This window comes from Hetaerina americana, unplaced genomic scaffold (genome assembly GCF_022747635.1).
Source record: "Hetaerina americana unplaced genomic scaffold, ioHetAmer1.1.p SCAF_31, whole genome shotgun sequence".
In the NCBI taxonomy this organism is placed as follows: Eukaryota; Metazoa; Arthropoda; class Insecta; order Odonata; family Calopterygidae; genus Hetaerina; species Hetaerina americana.
In genome coordinates this window covers 3,821,574-3,847,332 of record NW_027286886.1, presented here as the reverse complement: position 1 = coordinate 3,847,332, position 25,759 = coordinate 3,821,574, and the positions used below count along the sequence as shown (strand labels likewise).

Genomic DNA, 25,759 nt, shown 5'->3' with positions numbered 1-25,759 from the left:
CCCGTACATTCATATCTTCTAATATATTCCTCAACATTCATCCTGGCTCAATGGTGTTCACGACGAATGCTCGTAGAAAAATATCATACCCCTCCTCTAAGATATACTATGTACTTATTACTTGTGTGAGATATTCTAATTTCAAAACAACAAGGCCAAAGGGAATACAATATAGACTCCACATAAATTATTTGCTTAGGGTGCCATATGATGGCAAAGGATTGCTGTCATTGCCAACCGCAATGCAGAACCAGTGCGTTAGATATGGTATAAAATTCGATCCGAAGAAAATGTTTAAAATCATTGTCCCAAGAAACAGGAAGGCCATGTGTTAACCATGCAGCGCATAAGCTAAACCAGGAAAAATGTAGCTCATTTAGAAGTATTTTACACAACAATTGGTGGAGTGGTGAGGGCGTTAAAAGAAGATGCGTTATATTAAGGAAGATTCTTTTTCAAACCGGTGGGAGCAGATGTCCGGAGATTTTAGATTCATTAAACGCATAAAGGAGAGCTTAGTGAACCCTTTGCTGTGGAGCCTATTTGTGCATGGCTCATAGTTTTGTGTAGCTACGCTATGCACCGTCTAAAACCTAGCTCCGAGCGTATAATATTTTCCACCGATATCTTACGAGTATTAGCACGGCGAGTATCAACGGCCTTGTTATCCACTCATTCCTCCTTGCGAAATCTCCTTTGCCTGAGGCAATTCTTCTTCTGATGATCCTACTGCTTTTACCACCCTGACCCAAACACTTCCAATATGGGTAATCTGTCCCACTGCTATAATGTTTGCTCATACTCGTATTTTAACGTTTAACTTAGCCCTAGTTAGCCCCTATTCTCCTCGAAAACCTCGCAACTCACAAAACCTACGTTAATCCGTAGAATACTCATTATATACTCACACACACACTCACATAGTGTGTGTGTGTCTGTGTATATATATATATATATGTGTGTGTGTGTGTGTGTGTGTGTGTGTGTGTGTGTGTGTATGTATATATACACATATTATATGTGGGTCGCGGTTGTCCAGGGGGTAGAGCGTTGGACTGCTGACCAGAGGGGCCCGGGTTCGATTCCCGAGCAAGGCACTCTGGACACCTGCAGCCCCACCCAAGCTATGTGATTTTTCGGGTACCAGGTCATCCTGGGAAATCATAACCGGCACAGGGAAAGGAACTGCCCCCCCTACCCTGATGTGTGAATTTCACACGCCGTCGGGCTTAGTACTGGGTGAACTCTACCATCACCTACCAAACCGACCTTCGGGTTGATTACTGTGTTTATGGTTTATATATATATATATATATATATATATATATATATATATATATATATATCTATATATATATATATAAACATATATGCATATATATACTATATATATACACACACATTTATGTATTTGTTTATATATGTGTTTCTATATAATATGTATATACTTTTCTATGTAATATATATATTTTTCTATATAAATATGTATATATATGTATATTTCTATGTATATATATGCATATGATAAGTATTCTACGGATTAAGGTAGATAGTGAGTATTGAGATTAATTTTATTTATGCGTGGGTCCTTCAATAATTCTTTAGAAAATGAAGTAGGCAAACAATTTTTTGTAGATATTTTTATTTTTCGTCATAATCACCTTTTATCTCGATAATCTCTTTTTCCAGCGTTTCTACAACTTTTTTTAAGCCGAACTCAAGTTTGGATTTCGGAAGATTCTCACAATAGGCATCAATGTTGCAAATAACTCTTCTTTCGATTTGAATCGTTTCCCCCATAACCATTTTTTCAACTTTGTAAATAAATAGCCGCAGGGTGTAAAATATGGTGAATACGGAGTATGTTGTAATAATTCGAACCTAAATTCAATAATTTTCGCCATCGAAACGGCGTTCATCGCAAAATACCGTGGCCATTACCTTAACCGTAGTCGCCTTCTTCGGAGTTGGATCGCCTTAAGCGACCCACTCCCCCGACTTCCTTTGTCTCTGGAGTGTAGTACTACATCGTATGTGTACACGTTTCGTCCACAGTTATGTTTCTACGCAGAACCTCGTCAGAATTGCGACGGCAAAGCGGTAAACAAGCCTCCGCACCGACCCCACGATTGCGTTTATTCTTGACATCGACATACTAGATACCACGCGACCCAGCCGTAAAAATTTGTGGCAGGGGGAGCAAGCACCAGGTGGGAAGGGTAAGTTATAGGAGAGGATATGGGAGAGGGAGGGAAAAGGGAAATATATTCAGCAAAAAACTCTCAAATAACTTTGAAAATATTTGCTATGCGAAAAAGGAAATAAAAATGAACCGCAACCATTTATACAGCAGGGCTCCACCATGACATACATCCAACTTATCACTACCGAGAGCGCAAACATTGCTCCTATCGTGTGAAGATTTTTTCACAGCTGATTTTTCGTGAAAAATTGAAAACACTGTAGTGTATGATATGCCTGTGGCCTCAACTGTTTCGCTAAATTTGATTCGTCGATTACTCAAAACAAAGTCGTGGATTTTGGCCATCATTTCGGAGACAGTTACTTCCACAGGACATCACAAACGTTATTCATCATCTGTGGGTGTGCGGCCACGTTTAAACTTGTTTACTCAATTGTAAACAGTCGCAAACACAGAGGCAGATGTGCCATGAACTTCAGCCAACTCGGATGTGATCTCTTACGGTGGTAAGGCCTTTAAATAAAAGTGTTCAATCACCGCACGAAACTATTTTTTTTCCATTTGTCTCAATAAATAAAAGTTTGTTGCTTCAATTGACTATGAAAATGAAACCACGTGATGTACACAGCTCAACCTTTGACACGAGTCTATTGAGAGATGAGGCTTACTAACAGCAAACCTTTTACGATAATACAAGCAACGTATCTTGCATTTTCTAAGGACTTATTTAACGACCCACGTATTTCCCACCAAAAGACTAGTTTCTCTCCCATTAATAAAATAATGCTTGCTTTGCTGGTAATTTTAATTCAGTACGACGAAGCTCGTTTTCGACATCATTCCCTGGTAATTTTTTTTTAGTTTAGGGATTGCTTAAAAGTTATAATTTTTTCATACATTTTTCTATAGCATACTCTTTTGATACATTTAGTTTATCTATGGCGCAGTTATTCCTTTGTAAATGGGTTAATGCAGTGAAGGTTGGCCTTCGTGGGAGGCCTGACGGATGACCGTGCGTTGCGTGGAATCGCGCGAGGAATTTCGCCCATTGAGGCTGGGAGAATGGCTCCAGTTGCTTCATCCCTTGAATCGTGATTCGTTTGATTCGTGAATTTTTACCGTCGGCGTACTAAGCGGAATCGCAACCTCTAAAATGATATATTCGCCTCAAATGAAGCATATAGCTAGGAAATAAATTTCTTGGCGAATAAATATAATGTACTCTGCCCTGTCTCGTTACTGGTTTACCCATTTTTGAACTATTCAACGTGAGCCAAGAACTCAACCCAATTTAGGTTCATTTAAGATTTTAAAAGGTCATGAGGATTTAGAGATAAAAATCTAGTGACACAAATTGATGTGTTGGCTTATATATCGTTGATTTAGATTTCCCAGGTTACTATAATGGAATTTCTTCCCGACGACATCTTCATCAGATTAGCTCTCCAGGTGAATAGTGTGCCGTGTGACTCGTATGGATGAGGGAATTTTCCAAGTAGCATCACAATCGCCTCTACGTCGTTGCTGCGCGTTTCCTCTTAAATGTTTTCCCTCTGCGATCATCGTCATCCGGAGACTTGATTGCCGCATCTCCGTTCTCTTCTCAGTTAGCCTCTTAGTTTCCTCACAACTCCTCACATGCCTGTAGCTCTTTCTCTTCTTCATGTCGTACTCCTATCATTTTCTCTCTCTTTCTCTAGCGCTTTTCCGCCACGATTCTTCTTGTTATTTTTATCTCCAAACTTGTATGCTTTAAAATACACCCGCTGTAGAATTTTATCTTTTTCCGCGTTAGCACAGTTAATGGCTTGTGTCCAAACATCCTCTGCCAACAGTGAAACTCTCGAGGAGGGGAGCCCCTAGGCGGGTGTTATTTTCAATTTACCTCCACATCTACATCATACTCTGTGACAACTCACCGGAGCGTGCAGGGGCAGGTTTAGAAACTTTCCCAAGGGGTGGAATGATTAAAGGACGTACGAAAAAGATCTCCGGAGAAACGAATAAATATCGTGAACATTTTATCAATCTTATTATATTTCCCTGTTTCCGTAAATGTTTGACGGTAAAAATGATGACTTCGTCATTGTGTGTATGCCATCATGGTGACAGCTTATAGAGTTGGTGTAATGTTTTATTCAAGAAATAAAAATTGTTTGTAAAATGATTGACATGGTGAGCGCGTGACGGATTGCGAACGAATACTCTTTTTTCGTGTCGTTCGCGTTGTCATTTCCAAAAGTGCATTCGATAAACCTACATGTCTCTTTGGAAGCAAGATTGAATATGGACCACTCATGTACTGAGAAATCTCTAACAAGGGAATCAGGAAGTCTGGGTAATAAACCAACAAATGCGAATGAATTCCAAAACAAAGAACAGAGAGGAATGCTGATTGTTTTTGATATCATGTTTTACATTATCTGCTACGAAGTGCATCAGTTAATATTCTTCAATAGCTATTTTCCATGTGAGTCCTAAGCGTGACTTCCTGCGCATGCATTTTTTAAACGCACGACAAGCTGAATGAAATAAATGTGAGTGTGAATTACAGGCACAGAGACAAGGTCAGGCAGACGTTTGGAAAATTATCCAAACATTTTCGGGGATACTCAAAGCATTTCTATTTGTTAGATAACGACATTGATACCTTACCAATATAGAAAGTTAAAAATGAAAAAATTCCAAATTTCGCTTGCCCTATCATATAATTATTCTAAAAATTATCATATCTGAATCTTATTGCGCCTTCCATTTACTGATGAAAAACCATATCTTCTTTTATAAACGAAACTGCGAGTGTGTTGAAGATGCTTTTGAGAAATTTCGACACCAAGGGTAAGATATATATATATATATATATATATATATATATATATATATATATATATATATATATATATATATATATATATATATATATATATATGCACTCACGAGAGCAATATAACATCATTTGGACGGCACTATAGAAAACAAAATAAAATAGATAACACGTAAAAGGACACTCACATAGTAGATTGTTGGAGCTTTCGGCCTGCTCTGAGGTCTTTTTCAAGTCAGACTCTCCTGACCAGAGATTCTAACCTGAAGAAGGCCTCAGTGAAGGCCAAAAGCTCAAACAATCTACAATGTGTGTGTGTGTGTGTGTGTGTGTGTGTGTGTGTGTGTGTGTGTGTGTGTGTGTGTGTGTGTGTGTGTGTGTGTGTGTGTGTGTGTGTGTGTGTGTGTGTGTGTGTGTGTGTGTGTGTGTGTGTGTGTGTGTGTGTGTGTGTGTGTGTGTGTGTGTGTGTGTGTGTGTGTGTGTGTGTGTGTGTGTGTGTGTGTGTGTGTGTGTGTGTGTGTGTGTGTGTGTGTGTGTGTGTGTGTGTGTGTGTGTGTGTGTGTGTGTGTGTGTGTGTGTGTGTGTGTGTGTGTGTGTGTGTGTGTGTGTGTGTGTGTGTGTGTGTGTGTGTGTGTGTGTGTGTGTGTGTGTGTGTGTGTGTGTGTGTGTGTGTGTGTGTGTGTGTGTGTGTGTGTGTGTGTGTGTGTGTGTGTGTGTGTGTGTGTGTGTGTGTGTGTGTGTGTGTGTGTGTGTGTGTGTGTGTGTGTGTGTGTGTGTGTGTGTGTGTGTGTGTGTGTGTGTGTGTGTGTGTGTGTGTGTGTGTGTGTGTGTGTGTGTGTGTGTGTGTGTGTGTGTGTGTGTGTGTGTGTGTGTGTGTGTGTGTGTGTGTGTGTGTGTGTGTGTGTGTGTGTGTGTGTGTGTGTGTGTGTGTGTGTGTGTGTGTGTGTGTGTGTGTGTGTGTGTGTGTGTGTGTGTGTGTGTGTGTGTGTGTGTGTGTGTGTGTGTGTGTGTGTGTGTGTGTGTGTGTGTGTGTGTGTGTGTGTGTGTGTGTGTGTGTGTGTGTGTGTGTGTGTGTGTGTGTGTGTGTGTGTGTGTGTGTGTGTGTGTGTGTGTGTGTGTGTGTGTGTGTGTGTGTGTGTGTGTGTGTGTGTGTGTGTGTGTGTGTGTGTGTGTGTGTGTGTGTGTGTGTGTGTGTGTGTGTGTGTGTGTGTGTGTGTGTGTGTGTGTGTGTGTGTGTGTGTGTGTGTGTGTGTGTGTGTGTGTGTGTGTGTGTGTGTGTGTGTGTGTGTGTGTGTGTGTGTGTGTGTGTGTGTGTGTGTGTGTGTGTGTGTGTGTGTGTGTGTGTGTGTGTGTGTGTGTGTGTGTGTGTGTGTGTGTGTGTGTGTGTGTGTGTGTGTGTGTGTGTGTGTGTGTGTGTGTGTGTGTGTGTGTGTGTGTGTGTGTGTGTGTGTGTGTGTGTGTGTGTGTGTGTGTGTGTGTGTGTGTGTGTGTGTGTGTGTGTGTGTGTGTGTGTGTGTGTGTGTGTGTGTGTGTGTGTGTGTGTGTGTGTGTGTGTGTGTGTGTGTGTGTGTGTGTGTGTGTGTGTGTGTGTGTGTGTGTGTGTGTGTGTGTGTGTGTGTGTGTGTGTGTGTGTGTGTGTGTGTGTGTGTGTGTGTGTGTGTGTGTGTGTGTGTGTGTGTGTGTGTGTGTGTGTGTGTGTGTGTGTGTGTGTGTGTGTGTGTGTGTGTGTGTGTGTGTGTGTGTGTGTGTGTGTGTGTGTGTGTGTGTGTGTGTGTGTGTGTGTGTGTGTGTGTGTGTGTGTGTGTGTGTGTGTGTGTGTGTGTGTGTGTGTGTGTGTGTGTGTGTGTGTGTGTGTGTGTGTGTGTGTGTGTGTGTGTGTGTGTGTGTGTGTGTGTGTGTGTGTGTGTGTGTGTGTGTGTGTGTGTGTGTGTGTGTGTGTGTGTGTGTGTGTGTGTGTGTGTGTGTGTGTGTGTGTGTGTGTGTGTGTGTGTGTGTGTGTGTGTGTGTGTGTGTGTGTGTGTGTGTGTGTGTGTGTGTGTGTGTGTGTGTGTGTGTGTGTGTGTGTGTGTGTGTGTGTGTGTGTGTGTGTGTGTGTGTGTGTGTGTGTGTGTGTGTGTGTGTGTGTGTGTGTGTGTGTGTGTGTGTGTGTGTGTGTGTGTGTGTGTGTGTGTGTGTGTGTGTGTGTGTGTGTGTGTGTGTGTGTGTGTGTGTGTGTGTGTGTGTGTGTGTGTGTGTGTGTGTGTGTGTGTGTGTGTGTGTGTGTGTGTGTGTGTGTGTGTGTGTGTGTGTGTGTGTGTGTGTGTGTGTGTGTGTGTGTGTGTGTGTGTGTGTGTGTGTGTGTGTGTGTGTGTGTGTGTGTGTGTGTGTGTGTGTGTGTGTGTGTGTGTGTGTGTGTGTGTGTGTGTGTGTGTGTGTGTGTGTGTGTGTGTGTGTGTGTGTGTGTGTGTGTGTGTGTGTGTGTGTGTGTGTGTGTGTGTGTGTGTGTGTGTGTGTGTGTGTGTGTGTGTGTGTGTGTGTGTGTGTGTGTGTGTGTGTGTGTGTGTGTGTGTGTGTGTGTGTGTGTGTGTGTGTGTGTGTGTGTGTGTGTGTGTGTGTGTGTGTGTGTGTGTGTGTGTGTGTGTGTGTGTGTGTGTGTGTGTGTGTGTGTGTGTGTGTGTGTGTGTGTGTGTGTGTGTGTGTGTGTGTGTGTGTGTGTGTGTGTGTGTGTGTGTGTGTGTGTGTGTGTGTGTGTGTGTGTGTGTGTGTGTGTGTGTGTGTGTGTGTGTGTGTGTGTGTGTGTGTGTGTGTGTGTGTGTGTGTGTGTGTGTGTGTGTGTGTGTGTGTGTGTGTGTGTGTGTGTGTGTGTGTGTGTGTGTGTGTGTGTGTGTGTGTGTGTGTGTGTGTGTGTGTGTGTGTGTGTGTGTGTGTGTGTGTGTGTGTGTGTGTGTGTGTGTGTGTGTGTGTGTGTGTGTGTGTGTGTGTGTGCGTGCGTGCGTGCGTGCGTGCGTGCGTGCGTGCGTGCGTGCGTGCGTGCGTGCGTGCGTGCGTGCGTGCGTGCGTGCGTGCGTGCGTGCGTGCGTGCGTGCGTGCGTGCGTGCGTGCGTGCGTGCGTGCGTGCGTGCGTGCGTGCGTGCGTGCGTGCGTGCGTGCGTGCGTGCGTGCGTGCGTGCGTGCGTGCGTGCGTGCGTGCGTGCGTGCGTGCGTGCGTGCGTGCGTGCGTGCGTGCGTGCGTGCGTGCGTGCGTGCGTGCGTGCGTGCGTGCGTGCGTGCGTGCGTGCGTGCGTGCGTGCGTGCGTGCGTGCGTGCGTGCGTGCGTGCGTGCGTGCGTGCGTGCGTGCGTGCGTGCGTGCGTGCGTGCGTGCGTGCGTGCGTGCGTGCGTGCGTGCGTGCGTGCGTGCGTGCGTGCGTGCGTGCGTGCGTGCGTGCGTGCGTGCGTGCGTGCGTGCGTGCGTGCGTGCGTGCGTGCGTGCGTGCGTGCGTGCGTGCGTGCGTGCGTGCGTGCGTGCGTGCGTGCGTGCGTGCGTGCGTGCGTGCGTGCGTGCGTGCGTGCGTGCGTGCGTGCGTGCGTGCGTGCGTGCGTGCGTGCGTGCGTGCGTGCGTGCGTGCGTGCGTGCGTGCGTGCGTGCGTGCGTGCGTGCGTGCGTGCGTGCGTGCGTGCGTGCGTGCGTGCGTGCGTGCGTGCGTGCGTGCGTGCGTGCGTGCGTGCGTGCGTGCGTGCGTGCGTGCGTGCGTGCGTGCGTGCGTGCGTGCGTGCGTGCGTGCGTGCGTGCGTGCGTGCGTGCGTGCGTGCGTGCGTGCGTGCGTGCGTGCGTGCGTGCGTGCGTGCGTGCGTGCGTGCGTGCGTGCGTGCGTGCGTGCGTGCGTGCGTGCGTGCGTGCGTGCGTGCGTGCGTGCGCGCGCGTGCGCGCGCGCGTGCGCGCGCGCGTGCGCGTGCGCGTGCGCGCGTGCGCGTGCGCGCGTGCGCGCGTGTGTATATATATATATGTATATATTTATCATTTGTGAATTAAAACAAAGTATATAATTAAAGGGAAGTAACTCTTTAGTTAAATCCGAAAAGTAAAATGAGCGAGTTCCATCACTTATTTGACTAAGATTGCTCGGAAGAACCTTGAGACCACCGTCGAGTCCATGCACCAGTCATAAATTGTGCATATATGGAAATTAATTATTAGAGATTTACATGGCTCCCTTTAGCCGACGTAAATTAGTCCGCAAAGGATCAGGAAAAATGGTAGGAAATTCAAATAACACTGCGGGTGAACCGCGTCGTCAAACTTTGCTCTATCTCCTCACTTCTCACTCAGCCGCCATGATTTCCAAATGCGAACGATATCCCTTAAATAACAGAATAATGTGCAGTATAAGAAGGGGTTCTAACTGGCCAAGGCGTCCGAACGGAAGTCCAGGGTTCTGTGCCCGGCTACTAATATTTTCCACCGCGAGACTCTCGTATGTTTGGCCACACTAAATGTTGAAAGACACCCCGAAGAGAGAAACTGTTGTGTTCGTCTGCTACAATGGGTGTGCGGGTATAAATTATTCTATGGAGGCCCTATATGCAGCGCATAATGGCACGTATATGTACCTTGATGAGATCGTTGAAATCCTGCGTATCCCCTTCCACTTCTCCTACACTCCGTCACCCTCCTTCCCGTCTCCACGGCCTGTCTTAGAAATTTAGCGGCATTGTGTCCGACTAACGAAGAAAGGTGTGCGGTATCCAAAAATGCATTCTCACGCATTGCTTGCAAATCTTTCCTCATTCCTTTGGCCAAGTTTTCAACACTTCATATTTAACCGGATTTCATTCCTTCCTATTTCTGAAACAGAACGACTAGGTATGCTATCTATTGGACGCGAACCAACGTTTGCTATTCATTTAAAAGTCTCAAACTGTATTAACCTGAACCTTCTGCATTCCTCTGTGACGGTACTCTCCTTTATACATTCGAAGTATTCACCATTTTTTTCAAGTTAATCACCAACTTTAATCCTCGTCAGAAATACGCACTCTTCTCTGTATACTTTCATTTCGTGGTTATTTTTCTCTTGTGAGTTGATTTTCATTCTTCGTATTTGTCTTCAACCGTCGCGAATGTTTTTTTCTGTGGAATGGGAGATTTTAATTAAGATCAATTTTTCTGTCCTCTGATCGCGAATATTTTGAGGGAGCGGCAATCTAGTCACTTGCCGGCCTATTTATGTATCTTCTCTCGGCAAGATGTTATATTTAAGCTACATTAACTTCATGGGATTTGAGTTTCAACTTGAGTTTTGACTATGCAAAACGGAGCAAACCAAATAATTATTATAAAGAAACTGCAATGAATGCCGCAACAGTAATTTTTTATCATGCCAAAATATTTCTAACTGTAAAAATCGCCTTGAGCGGGATTCGAACCCAGATCCCGGTCAATGCGAATGATTTTTACGCTTTGAAAATTTGTTGCATTGTATTGCGAATGAGCGGATGACTCAGTTAAAAGTTACTGCTGCGGCATTTCCCGCAGTTTCTTAGAAGTAGTTAAAGGCAAAACATATTCCTTCACGTTTTCCTTTAACCTATGTGGACTGTGGTGCACCGCACAGAATTACGAATGCCTGCGGTATTGTGCATTAATATTTTATGTACGGCTTCTCGTCTCAGCATCTTGTTCCTTTAAAGCCTCCAAACTTTCCGAGGGCAAGTGGAACTATCAGAAGCTTGACTGGCATAAGCACTCGGCTGATCCTCGAGAGATGCGGGTTCGAATCCCTTTCAGGGTGAACGATTTTTTTTAATATTTTGAAATTTTTGCATTGTCAATAATTATTAAATGAAAGTGAATGAATGAACAACGTTACTGTACCAAATATATAAAGAAGGTATGAAGAAAAAAACCAAAGGGATTTGCTCTTGATCAGAAAAATGTTGAAACTTAAGATAATCTGTGCTTACGACGGATGTTTAGTACATTCAATCAGAGCCACCAGTAAAAAATATTAGAAGCCTTCCCTTAGTGCAAAATAAATAGTTTCACTCCGGAAGATTAATATTTCTTCTATTATTTTTCAATCTATTTGATTCGAGTTGCCAAATCCACCTTTCGCTCGATTGATTGAATAATCATCTTTTTACTGAAGGACCGGAAAGGTTCTCGAGTGCTCGGTAAATCTCCTAAACTAAATGAAGTCTGCCAGACTGCACTACTTCCGCTTAAATCCACTTGCCGTTGTGTGTGATATCGTCGGAGAATTAAAGCCAATTTAGCCATCGTGCATCCCGTGTACGATTCTGCCTTTTGGTTAGGAGTCCGCACGGTTGAGCAATTGAGCAGGATTTCCCGAGGGCGTGCTGCTTCCATTTCTCTTGAGGAATCAATCCGAGAGCTCTCTGCGTTTGGTAGTTCTCGTGAAGCGTTTAAAACTCTCCTCGCGTGACTCACTTTGAGAGGGATATCACACTCCAATACTGTCTCGCGACAAACGGGAAAACGTCTCCTCCTTCATCTATTGGGCAATCCGCCTCATGACGTGGAGTTTGAATTTTGTTTTACGACGGGGCGAGGACTGGCAGCATGAAGGCGTATTTGCGTGTTTCTTCGATTGGGTTATCGTCGCGTCCGCTCGGTCGCCGATCACCGGCTATTAAAAAACTCTCATTCTGTCCGCAGCCGATATCTCAATTTTGACACCATCATCTAATCTTATCACGGGGAACGTCTCTCTTGGCGCGCGCACACACACACGCATGGTAGATTAAGAGAGGTTTTGAGCGGAAAATTTTCGCCGGCATTTGAAACGCCCATTCCTCGAGATCCCGCGGTCATGCAATCATTCGGATCTAGCAGGGACAAACCAAACTCGCAATTTTAAATCCCGCGGAACACTGAACATGATTTTTTAAAGGTACAAACACCTATACTTTAGAGGGCATGAAGTTTACGTTTTATTGACTTGAAATTGCAATTTAAATTGCTTAATAATTGAAAGAAATATTTCCATTAAACCGGAACGAAATTATTCGTGTGATGTTTATCGCTGCTTGCTTGGGATCTCTCCGTGGATCGCCAAAATGTTCCCCCGCGGAGCAACACGGGACCACGGTCCACCACTCAGTGGTGGTGGGGTGACTTGCTCGCCTGCCAATCCATAGGCGTCGGGTTCGATTCCCGCCTAGGTGGCTTTTCCTCGGCTTAGGGTATGGATGTCTGTAATTTTCTTCATTGTAATGTATAGGGGTTAGGTGGAAGAAGGGACTATGAAATCTCAATCTACCCCCGATTTCGATTTTTAAAGTTTTTAATTTTGTTATGTAGATACATGGCGAAAGAAGTAATTAACTCTGAAGGAAATAACAATAATATAACAGAAATCATTTGAAGGTGAACTACTCTTCGAGGTGGAACAATAACATAGATGATGAAGAAAAAAGATGAAGCGGTGGCGGAATCTAACCTAATAGTAAGAGTCATTAATAAATAAAAAAGCGATCACTACTCTAGTCTGCTTTCGTTTCTGCCGAGTGCCCACGGACATTCAGAGCGTGAGATTTGGAAAAATGTTGAATGATGAAAAACTTACAGAGGGGTTCAAGCGGAACTATTTCCCGAATTTATAAAGGAAAGCAGGTTTGAAGCAGAAGCCTATTCGTGTTAACGGTGATAGACGGCGTGAGGCTGGGTCACTAAATATCTCCTTTACTTTGGGGAAGTGTTGACTTGTGATTGGGATTTGGAGGAATGAAGTTGACGCAGTGTGTTTGGAAATTCCTCAGCCCAGGGTTTGAAATCACGTGAGGGCGCTCACAAAAGGCAAATTAGGAATGGCAGTCCCGAAACAAGGATAATGGGACGTTAGGCTAGGAGTGTGGGTGGTTCGCTATGTGCAAATGGGGAAAGCGAATACGAGGGTCGGATGGCGTAAGGAAACAGTAATCCTAGATACATATTTGGCTGTCGAGTAGACTGTGGGGAGATTTAGTTGGACGAAGAGGGAGGAAAAATGTTTTATATTTCAATATGGATGGTAGGTGGGAGGAGAACAGTAATAAAAAGCAGGACTTATAATGTTCGTGGCTGAAATAAACGTCTTGGAGTGCTACGCGGAGCTTATCAGAGACGAGATGAAAGATAAATTTTAGATTTCATGACGCTTGGTCGGTAATATGAGGACTAACTGAATGAGAATCCATGAGAGAATCCGGAGAAATAGCGAATGATTTGCGTATTTCCTTAGTGTTTTCTGCGTTTCTTGAGTGCGCCCGGAAATATTTGTCGTTGCCCAATGCAAAACGCATTTGATGGTTTAAGGATGTAGTATTTGTTGCTGGTTTTGTAAAGGACAACTCTAAGTTTTGCGCAACTTGGTATTTTATTGGAAAATATGGAAGCACAGAGGGTATGAAATATATCGCACACAAAAGTAAATATTCAAAATTTACCATTCGGATTGATGTTGGCTTGAAGTAAATTTGGTGAACGAATTTTAAAGGGCAGGAGATGAGGCAATGTAGTATATCGCTGGAATTGTGTTGTTTTTGAAGAGCCACGTCGTTACGAAGACTGAGAACAATGGGTATTTGCTATCAGAGAAGCCGCCTCTGTTGACAGCATTCGTCTCCTTGTTTGTTCGTTCGATTCGAAGGGATTTTGATCACTGGAGCCCGCGGCGATTTCTCATATAGGAGGCGTTCGGAAGATAACTGCCGGACAACCGTCGTCGGATGCATCTCTGACTCTTGTCACGAGTTGACCGTGATTTGGTCAATTTCCCGTTAGCCCGAGGATGGGTTTGCGTTCAACGAACAATTCCTCTGCCGGTGTCGTCCCTCACGTTCGCTTACCCTCTCTCCTGGGTTCAAAGAAACAACCGTAATTAGCCGAGCCCGCCGTGTCTATATTTTGGGTGGGAATAGGCACGATGCTAATGGAAATCAGAACCCAAAAGGCGCGACACCATCCAGAATCCCAATGTCTAACACCCAGAAATCACTTCAGAGCAAGTTTAATATGAACGTGTTGTCGTGTGTGATGCTCTTAATGCTTAAACCGCCAAAGGATAAGCTTCATCAGAAAAGGAAATTAACATGGAATGCTATCAAATTGGAATTACTCTGAAGTTAATCCTAGTGTCCCTTAGGTATTCAGCTATTTAGTGTTTTGGTTTAGTTAGTTGTCCAGGTTGTCAGGTTAAGCGTGAAGAATGTGAGACGAAAGCAGTCCCGTTTTATGGCGACACCCCACATAATTTTAGAAGTCAGTCAAAACCCACTGGAACTACTATTTTTACTCGGATCAGTGCTCTCTATGTCAGAATAAATAAGAGGTCGTCATTTATTAGTACTATTAACTCATTATCCTGTGAGCTTCAATAATTGCTTCACCGATCTGAACAGCCGCGTCTATGTACTTGTTCTCCATTCCATTTTAGCACGGGAACTTTGGCGAAACAAAAATGAACGCATATGATCTCATAAACCATTAATTTTTATAATCCATAAATATTTTTTTTAACCAATACTAACTATCTAAAAAAGGCCAAATGATCATCATTTTTTTATTTTCTCTTTTATATATTTTACGAATCCACATCAAGGGAAGTCAGATATCAATAATTGCCAAGAAAAATCAAAATATATATATATTTAAATTGAGGCCCCACTCCGCGGAAGAAGGGTCCGCGGAGAGCCCTATAGAGGAGACATTTTGTTCTATTCTCGCATTTTAGAGTCAACACTTTATGCTCGACTTCCTTGGGGTAACGTTTCGGAAGCAATGGACTGGAAGTTCATTAGGTGTGTGTTATGTTTCCTGGTTTGCCATCGATGGCAGAGATATTGACTTGCTACAGAATAAGCATGGACACATTAATAACCCTGGTATATCTTCATGCATCAACTTAAAATGTAGCCTCGGTCCAAGTTCGCGTTGAATTCTGAACGGATAATGAAGATATGACTGGGTTTAATGATTTTTCCAGTACATTTTCACTCTAAGGACCCGGCAAGTTTATTTAAATTTTTAACTCAAGAGAGAATCCATCTTTGGTGACGCTCTCGTGGAATGCAATTGATTTTTTTCTAAGTGACGAAGAGCGATCGAAGAATTTGAGAGGATTTGAGCAATAATTTGACACGCGGATCGTCTATCCGGAAAAAGTCAGGATAGAAGTAAAAGAGGACAAATAAAAGTTGTTGGAAAGGGTCCTGCCATGATTTGGAGAATTTTCAGAACAATTTGAGAGTATTGCCCGCACCAAGCCTAGGAAAAGTCTCCTCGTGCCGTTCGAGGCACGGGAGGGTACCAACCATGAGAAAGAAAGGGAGGATCTAAACGGGAGATGTGTTTTAATATAACCTTTTTCCCCATGTGTGCATGCAGTGTTTGCGTGTTTTGCGAGAGAAAAACGGATTCACGGACATCATGCATCTTTTTCATTGCGTCACTCTTGTGCAACCTGTCAATGTATTTCTGCGCCCCCGTTATTCGTCCGAGGTTTCAAGTAGAATCGTACGATTAATGTATTTGTAATGAACCCAGGCTAGCATTGAATTCTCATGCCCTCAGAGACTCTCAGATTTTTAGTTCGCGTGTGTGTGTGTGGAGTTTTGTTTTATTTCATCGCAAATTTTTCCAGTTTACTGTTAACACTTCTCTTGAGCTCAAGTCTTGAGTCAACGTTTTCTGCTTTAGTATCAAAAACATTCATCACACACGTATTGGATTTGGGGGAAAAGAGTAGAAGAGTTTGATTCGTTTACTTTTACAACGCTATACTTTCTCACTTGTATTTTTGAAATGCGGCATCGCACATGCTATCTATTTCTTCCGTGTCCGATCTCATGGTACTCAAGTACGTGTACGAGGTGAGTTAAAAAAATAAGGTGACTTTATATTTTTAAGAAAACATATTTATTTATTCTTCAATATTCAATGTGTCCCCTTTAAAGTAATCCCCCCCCAGGTATAATACACTTGTGCCAACGCTTTTTCAAATCCTCGAAGCAATTCTGATGAGCACTTTTTGGTATAGTCTTGAGTTCTTCCAGCGATGCAGTCTTTATCTCGTCAATCGCCGCAAAAATCCGTCCTTTCATAGGTCTCTTCAGTTTTTGGCACTGAAAAAAGTCGCAGGAGGCAAAACGCGGTAAATATGGTAGCTGAGCCATAGTTGTGGCGTTGTTTTTGGCCAAAAATCTCTCAGAAGCAACGATGAGTGAGCAGGGGCATTATCGTTATGCAAAAGCCATGAAATATTTTTCCACAATTCCAGACGTTTTCCTTTCGTGTTGCTTCTCGCAAGCGCCGCATAACTTCAAGGTAATACTCCTCATTTACCTTACGACCTTGTATTAAGAATTTCTAATGTACTTCGCCGCGGTAATCGAAGAAAACAGTGAGCAAATCCTTGACATTTGATTGAACTTGGCGTTCTTTTTCGGTCTTCTCCTGGGTTCTTCCTTTGGGACGATTGGGCTTTGGTTTCGACGTCATAACCATATACCCATGATTCGTCACCATTTATGATCCCTTTGAGCAAATCAGGATCATCACTGGCATCATTCAGCAGCTCCTGAATGATGTCCATGCGACGGTTCTTTTGGTCAAAATTAAGCAGTTTCGGAACGAACTTCGCTGACGCGCGTCTCCTACCCAAAACATCCAAAACAATTGCATGGCACGAGCCAACCGATACGCCAACATCCTCATCAACTTCTCTATTAGTGATTCGACGATTTTTCAAAACACTTTTATTCACTGCTTCTACGTTTTCATCTGTTGTTCTCTTCACCCATCCGATGACTACATATACAGGATGTATTCCAGGATTAACATTAGATTGATGGGATCTGCGTACCTCTCGGCTAAGAACATCCCATTCCAATTCTATCTATAGGTGGATCCTCAGTTTTCCATTCAGTACTACGCCTGGGCCACTTCGGCTCATACTCCCCTTCCGATATGAATTACTACTCTTTAGCCATTTCTCCCATATCCAGCGTGTTGCACCTATGGACCGATTGGACGGCCGAAAGTATGACGCACCGATGTAGGGAAATGTATAGATGAGGGGAGGTGTTTATTCCTTGCAAAGGTCGTTAACAAGTACACGGCGAAGCGTAATAAAAGTAGCATTTCCCATCCGAAACCCCTATCTAATCATTTGACTTCGCCGTGGGCGAGTCAATAAACGAGCACTTTGAAAAAGATTTTAAAAAAATAGAGCCAGAGGATGATGGCAGTGTCGGAGGTTTGCGTTTTGATTGGAAAATTTAAATAATTCTCTCTCCTCGTTTCGTAACCCGTTTCCATTTGGATCGGAATAAATCTTTTGCAAGACGGTTTTCTAGAAGCATTTTACACCCATGACCGATTTGGCTGGTTAAGCACTCATCAGATTTGTGTCTATTTTACATTTTATGATGGTATTGGTAACTGGTTCTTTTTAATACCCTCGGACGGTTAAGGTCGCTCAACATCGTCAACTCATGCCAAGGGAGCCTACGACAGCAAAATCGAACCTATCGAAGCTTTAAATCGTTAATCAACGAGTTAGCCGATCCGGCTAAGTCGTTTAATTTCACGTCAATGAGGAATCGTTTTTTTTTCAAATACGAAATAAAAAGGATTAATTCCGCGATATTACGAAAATGATAGCGGATTAGGGACCCGACCATTTCATTTTACGTCATTTGTGCTCGACGCATCGCCCCCAGCGATTTTCCCATCGACTCAATGCTTACGCGAAACACTACGTTCTTTTTTCATCAACTCACCGCTCCCGGGAATCCGACAATAAAAAATCGGAGCAAATGCGAGGAATGGGTTGGCGTGTTCTTGGTGTAATGGCGTCCCCTGAAAATAAATAAGCTTGCGGAGGCGAGTCAGAATGAATGGCAAGGGGGGGGGGGGGGGAGGGCAAGCGGAAATGAAGACCTCTTGATTTTGTATTTTACCTGCAGGCCACAGAATAAATTGACCCCGACTCGGGTGTCCGCACTCCAGGGTCATCGCCAGGTGAGGGCACGCCATCGATCCCCCTCACTGTGCATCCTCCCTAGGCCAGGGGCGGGGAGGTCGGCGGCGGAATGCATAATTATACGGGGCTACTGTTGCAACGATCCGGAAACAAGTGGACATTATAGGACTTGCGTGCTTTCCTGCGGGGAAGATTGATTTCTAGGTCAGGGATCCTTTTAAAACCTCTGTCTACGTTTCGTGGGCATTACTTAAAGGCCTTTTGCCAAGTCGTTCTTACGATCGCGCATATTACTAATCTCATTATAACGTCATCACTATGAATTTTCGCAGCATAAAATCACTGCACTCGACGGAATAAATCCATCTGTTTTATTTTGAAATCCACGCTAAGTAAAATCACCAATCATTGCTAAGTAAAATCGAATCTATTTCAGTTAGTTTAAGCATATAAGTACGGTGATAATGACAGAAAAAGAACAACATATAACCAATGAGAAAATTAGTGACCCCCTTATGCACGCATGAAATGATTTTACATCAGGTACATAGTTTCACCCACAGCTAGATGTTTGGAAAGCTTCTTTGAGTGAAAGCCATTGTATATTTGTGGTAATTTTTTGTTGCTACTATGACTTATCTGAAAGCTTATTTCATGGAATTGTGATCAAATCAAACATCTTGAATTTAGCTTTAGTCGTGTGATAATGATTTCCTTGTAATTCCACTCCTTTGTTTGTGAATGTAGAGGTAGGATTTCTATTTCTTCCTTGGAATTTCGAAGGCCATAATGAAATAAATTTCATAAAGATGGTAGGAGAGTTGGATTATTAATTTAAAATAAATTTGTTACTAATCAATAGTTGTCCCAGCAATTTGTGTTGTTTGTTTTCGGCATAGGATCACGTCGTTTTCTCCATCAATAAAACGTTAATTGATTTGGCTACAGATACTCCCTGTTGTATTCAGAGCAAAAATGGCAACTTTTATAGTATTCCAGATAAACAAGATGGTAAGTATCAGGGACGGAAATTTCTATACACACTAAAACTATCCAAGTAAAACTGTCTCTCGGGGCTAAAGTCCTCTTGCATGCAAATTCGTAGGTTTTAAAAGACAGGTTGAATTCTATCGGTGTTGGGCGCACAGTGGCCGCGTGAGGGTCGCATTGAAGAGGACGCTTGTTCAGTGTGTCACAGATCAAATGGAAGACTACTTGTTGGTTCTGATATGTCCTAAGTGTGAGATCAGGCACCATTATCCTCCTCTTCTTGGAGCTTATTTACCAGTTTAAATGAGGAATCGAGGGAAGCCTGGCGTAAAACGCTAGCCCAACTTGGCCAATCAATTAGTTAAGGGTAGAAAACATCGACATAGTCTGGGGTATGATCCTTCAGATTCAAACGAAACTGAAAAACCAGGTGCAATTTCCAACCAACGTGAAAATAGAGCGGGGACCGTTAACTATACGTATGCTTAAAAACACACACAATCGGCATTGACCCGTTAAACATTCAATCATACAATCAGTAGTTTATCTTTCTTAAGAACATGCATTTATGGATGGACTATTTTAATTCTGGGAAGAAAGAGTGAAGCATCATCATCATCAGTTGTACCGCATGTTTCTTTATGGCATTCGAAGGGGTGAGATCATTTCACACCGACCGAGAAGGAAAAGCTATTTAGTGGCCATGTATTAGCATGACATGGACACGTGACAAAGGTAAATGGTCCGTATCGGTGGTTTCCAGAGGAGCATGCTGAAAGAGACGTTCGTTCTATGTGTCAACGCTTAAATGAAAGAATACGAGTAACAATTGACCGACTTCTACAGGTTACAATTGACTTACTTCCTGTTTTTAGATGTTTAAGATCATTTTTAATTCGAAAATGTCATGCTAACCGTAAGTTGGGGAATTTTAGGTTTAAAAAATTGACAACGCCCGCTAGAATAAGTCTTTTGATATATGTACAAGTGCCATGAACGTTAGACGAATAAATTCGTTTGATTGAATTGCATATTTGCCAATTCACTGCACATAACAATATGTGTTAGCCCTCTCATTAGGTCCTTATTTAATGAGAAGGTGGGAGTAGGAAGTGTAGGAATTAGTTTCATCGCTTAATCTCTTCATCAAGGAAATATTGTTTTTTTCTTATTTTCTACTGTTTCAATGGCTTAATTTAACCTTCAAGCACAACTTTTTATCTTATGACTCTTAATCTTCGATTAGTTTATCTCCAAGTTTCAAAGTTATATTCGTTACTGTAATACATCAGTATCAATGTCAGTGGCCGACCCACCACCATTCCACAAATGCAATTTTATTTTGTCCGCATTATATTCAGTGCGTTGTTTCAACACTGATAAGAAGAGCGATGGAATATGTGCCAAGTGAACAAGCTAAAAGTAGTGGAAATTATGATAGCAGATATTGCAAAGTTGCGTGTGCACTAAGAAGTTGGCAGTTGAGCCCAAGGTATCTCGATCTTGACTGACGGTGAAGTGGGTGGGGAAATGGATTTCTCTTGCAGGGGACCGTTTCTCTAATCTAAGATTCACACAAGAAATCCCCATAGTTTGCGCATAATGTTCGGCGTGTTGAAATCCATTAAAATGGATCAACTCTTACCGTCCTTATTTATGCGAAATTTAGTTTAAAAGTTTTAAGTGATTACGTTTCGACTCTTCATCGAGTGCTTTTAAATTGTCTCGATGGTTTCGAGAACTGTTCCTTCGTAGTGCAACAAAGCTCGGGTTCGACATTTTCTGAGAGCTTTTAAAGGGAATTTTTTATATTTTTGCAACAGCAATTATTTTCACCTCTTCAATGTATTCTCGAATTCAATTAGTTATTTACTCCTTTGATTGGAATGGATCGGATGGGCTTGCGACGTGTTGCAAAAGATGCACGTACCCAACAGCATCTGATCAATCGTTCAAGTGACGGTTTGGCTATCGCCTTACCTCACCTACCCATCTTAGATCGGGTCTCGAGGAAGGAACTTCTGGCGTGTTGCCCCATTGGAAATGGATGTTGGCCCGATTTCTTTCCTCTCTCGCTAATTCTCCAGGTTTTCCGATATAATTCTGCGCATTGACCTCAGATCCGCACGCTTGGCAGGTGCATTTAGAGGGCATTGAAACGGTCACTCACATTTCAGTTGATTGTAATTCTTAAATTTTCAAAATCGATTTTATAAATATTTTTTACGATTGAGGGCAACTGTTGCGTTTGGTTTACTGTTAGAGAAGATTTCGATAAACGACCCCCACCGGTATGCTGAAATATTATTGTCAAGTACTGGAGAAAGAAATCTTCAAATTTATCGTATCATGTCAGGAGCTGCGTATCATCCAGAGCCGTGTGCAGCGTAGTGAGTACACACTCAAAGAAGGTATATTTAATATGTATTTAAGATACTCGTATACAAAGTTTGGTCGCTTTCTTCGAAATAAAGAATAGTCTCGATGAAAAACCCTATGCTGTAGCACGCTGTGGTTTAGAAATTGGAGCGGGGTAATTTAAATGCTAAGGTATTGGTTGATGTTCATAGATTTGCGTAACACAGAAAAAATTCTCAAGCGTCGGATATGTCAATTTTCATAGTAATCATGGTTTCCACTGAACAATTTGATGTCAACTTGATGGCAATGTCATTCTTTCGGTTTATGTGATGGGCTTGCGAGGAGAGGTAATTGCTTGCAGTTCAGTATTCGGGGAATGTATTTATAACTGTGATAATTTTAAAACTACATGATAATTATTTTTTACTTTCTACATTTAAGAGTAGGTTTTAGATGGCCAAAGACTATACGCAGGTATAAAGATACATTTAATTTCCTCTCCTAACAAAACAGAAACGTGACATCCGACACAACAGCTAGGCCTTCCTCAATTCCGCATACTAACTTCCTTTCTTAATTTTGTCCAACATCCCTATCCTATTCCTAACCCTTCCTTGTTTGCATAACATTCTCACCTCTATCACAGTCCTCAACATCTTAGTGCCAATCAGAATATGCTATGAATCCATCTTTACTACCTTGTTTGTGTATGGTGGGAGAGGTGAGGGGACTGTGTGGAGCTCCCAGCTGCATTTCTCCTCTCCCACCATACATAAGTTCATCTCTTGTTGGCCTTGAAAAATGGTCGAGTTCATTGGTTCATCTTTTACTTCTACTAATGATATTGTATTATTGTACAACATTATTATACAAAATATCTATAATTTCTCTCTTCAGCTTCTGCTTTATATTGTCTGATTACCATATCCTCAACATCGTCCTAACTTTCCAAGACCCAACTTTAACTGCTTAGGTCCCCTTCTATGCCTTCTGTACTGCTGCTGTCCATTTCGCGTGGCAAAACTTTATTGTGATGATGGCAGCGGAAGTCTTACCTCTCCCGCTGCCGGGCACGACACACGGCCCAGCGGGCCGAGTCCCGTCGTTGCCAGGATTCATACTTATCTATTTCCATCATTATTTCCGGTTTCCTGTGCCTTCCTCAATTGTCTTTTTATTGTGAAACCATCACTCCAATGGTCGCCCCAGTAGGGTAGGACACCTTTGCAGCAGCCTCATTGAGGAATAGATATTCAAGGGGCTACCACTAGTCTGGCGCCTACTCTTTTACCTATCTCTGGCATGGGTTAACCTAATAGGAGCAATTTAAATGGATCTATCCAGCACAGCTCTGGCAGTCATAATAACGCACAAGCCCGCACACCACCACATCAAGGTGTAGATCATCAGGAGAGTTAAACATGGGATCCAGGAAATCACTACTCGGGTGAGTGGCGGGGGATGATTCCAAACCAGGCAAACAAAATTAATATAAGGTTTTGCATGCATTTTATTTATCACAAAAAATGGCAAATATTTCAAATACTGTAGTTTTAATTGCAAATAAATTCACTACGGTAACTAGATGTAAAATACTTTTCTACTCGTGCGAGACGAGCTACTAGTAAGATGATTAATAAAATGAAATTGGTTGAATAAAAAAAATACGGCATTCATTTTCACTTACGAGTATGAAAAAGTGATAGTTTTTCCCCCGCAGCGCGTTCGTTAGCAGCTATTTTGATTCTTAATCGTTAGCGAGAAAAATGACATCTTTAATCGGATGGCTCGACACTTGATCTATAATCTAATTTTCACTACTCGCCTGCCACTGTACAATAAGGCCAATACAAAATTTTCAACAATATCACGTAAGAGACCAGCTTCCAATTCATGCAATATGTCTCTTCAATTACGACGAGAGACAAAGAGTCAATTTAGCAGAGAAGGGAATTTCTCTCGCCGCCGGGGTACTGGCTTGCACCGGAGCGATTAAAGGTGAAACAATTCAACTTTCCGAGCAACGGAGGCAAACTGACCGACGATGCGAATGCTCCACCCTCATCCGCGCGGGTCGGATCCTATGACAAACGCATCAGCGATTAGCGAGGAAATCGCTGCGTACAAACGAGGCCATTCAAACGAGCGCGGTAGTTTTCAATTCGTTGCACCGTCCACGAAGCGTTTGTTGTTCTGGTCATTTAGATCCAATTCTTCCGAAAAGGAAACAAAATTATGTGCATCACCACGTTCATACATGGGCATGAACATGAAAAAATACGTACGCGTGGAGTGCGACACTGCGTGGATTACAGGCATGGGCAATTGGAGTCCGGGAAACAATAGGGAATCAAAAGGAACTCGGTATATTTATTGGAACATTATATTATATATATATATATATATATATATATATATATATAATTTGGAGAAATAGCGCAAAGCAGTGGTGATAAAAATATATTAAACTAATATTAACCATTAAAGGACACATTTAAAGGGTACCCCCAGAGTGCTTGACTTTTCAACAGACACACTTAAATGCGTTTACCGTGTTTGCTGCTGAGGAAGACGGCACGGCATGTTTCCATCATTGTTTTCCGCTGAATATAATAAAGAACGGTTGCGGAGTGAAAATCTAATATGATAATTTATCAATCGATTTTAATGATTTATCCTGTACTATTGCACAGAATATGTCTTTGTTATAAATATGTATTTTGGACTTTGTTAACGAGGACCGAACCCTGAAACAAGAAAAAATTGCATGTATAGCACAACATGTGCAACTCAAAGTAATTAGGGTATTATTTTATGTTATCCATGGTGGGTCGGCACCACAAAGTGGAGCGTTTCTCTATCAGTTTTGTATTTACCACCATACATTCTCTAATTACTTTTATGTTCCACCATACAGTTATGAAAGAATTTTTTTCGTATCCATATCGATTCACCCACGTTTATTGCATCGATGGACGTAGTCATTTTTGAAAAAGTAGTAGCGTGGACTTAGTATTTTTGAAAAACGTGGTTTATCATCCTGTTAGTGACGATTTTGTAACTTCTACATTTAAGCCTACTTTTTTAAATTTCTCTTAAAATACAATCATGGAGTTTCTGCCATCGTAATATAGGTAGGTGGCGGAGACACTTTTTATTCTCTTCTCAGTGTTATTTTTAGGAACACTGGATCTGTGGGGATTGAGATTTCATCAGAATAATACGCTGTCATATGGTATTCTGTCATTTTTGTCAACAAATTTGCAACGCCATTAGTTCAGGCTCTAGTACGTACCTTCTTGGGAATCTGCCTATCGTAGGAAGTGCATGCAGTTGGGAAATGTTCATGGCATACCTTCCATTTTAATGTAATCGGACGATTGGTATCAATATTCATTTTTATATGGTAAAGGAAAGTTTGTCTACCCTAGCCCTACTAAGTTAATCTCAGTTTATTTTTTTTAAACTTCATTAATCGACCTGATTGCTGTGGCAAGGGCTAGCTAAAATATATGAAATCTGAAGAAATTTCATCTTATCTCCCATTTTATTTCTCTTAAAAAATAAATTGCGGGTCCAAAATTAGTTCCATATGTAAAAGCATATCATGCGCGACTGTAAATTGAAACTAGCAAAAGGATAAAATCCCATTTGAACATATTTCTATCGGTGGTGATTACATTTCATATCACCATTGAAAAGGTTTTGGATTCAATTACTGCGAAAATATTATTTAAACGGGTGCATTGCTAAACATAGTTTATCATCAGTAAAGACGCACTATTTTTCACGAACTAATCATGTTTACCTCGATTGCTAATTGTGCAAGCGGAAAAAATTCGTTTAAATTTCTCAGTACATTGTACAAAAATTATTCGTTGGCTTTGAATAGCTTTTATCTTATGGACAAAAAATAAAGAGACACTCACAGTATTGGTTTTTGGATATTTCGGTGGCACAACCGCCTTTCTAAGCGGAAGGAAGAAAACTTTTTCTTCCTCCTGTTGAGAAAGGTGGTTGTGCCACCGAAATACCCAAAAATCAAAACTGTGATTCTCTCTTCATTCCATGAATAACTTATATTTGCAATGTGTTCCATGCTATAAAATCTAACATATCACCCCAGGTGTAGCCCATTAACAAATTGCCGACCCCAGTGGCTGCAAGGTACTGTCTCTCCCTCCAACCCAGAGGTTGCGGGTTTGATTCCCGCCTCGGTGGATGTCCACCCCTTTAATGTTTGTAATTGTCTTAATTGTGATTTTCTTATTAACACATCCGATGCAAAGGCCAAGGAGGCTGTTTTAGGATCAATATTATTTTTTTTAATTGGGTGAGTTTTTAAAAAATTTGTGATTACTGAATTAATGAGTACAATGATCTTTCAGGAATTTTAATGTTTTTACGCTTGATCAACCCATTCTAAATTCATTGTTGTT

General features: G+C 42.2%; 1 protein-coding gene across 3 annotated transcripts in view; it reads left to right on the top strand.

Annotated features, from left to right (window-relative positions):
- Positions 1–25,759, top strand: part of LOC139691250 (rap1 GTPase-activating protein 1-like) — a 312,140-nt gene that overhangs the window by 121,146 nt on the left and 165,235 nt on the right. The gene's annotated exons all lie outside the window — the stretch shown is intronic.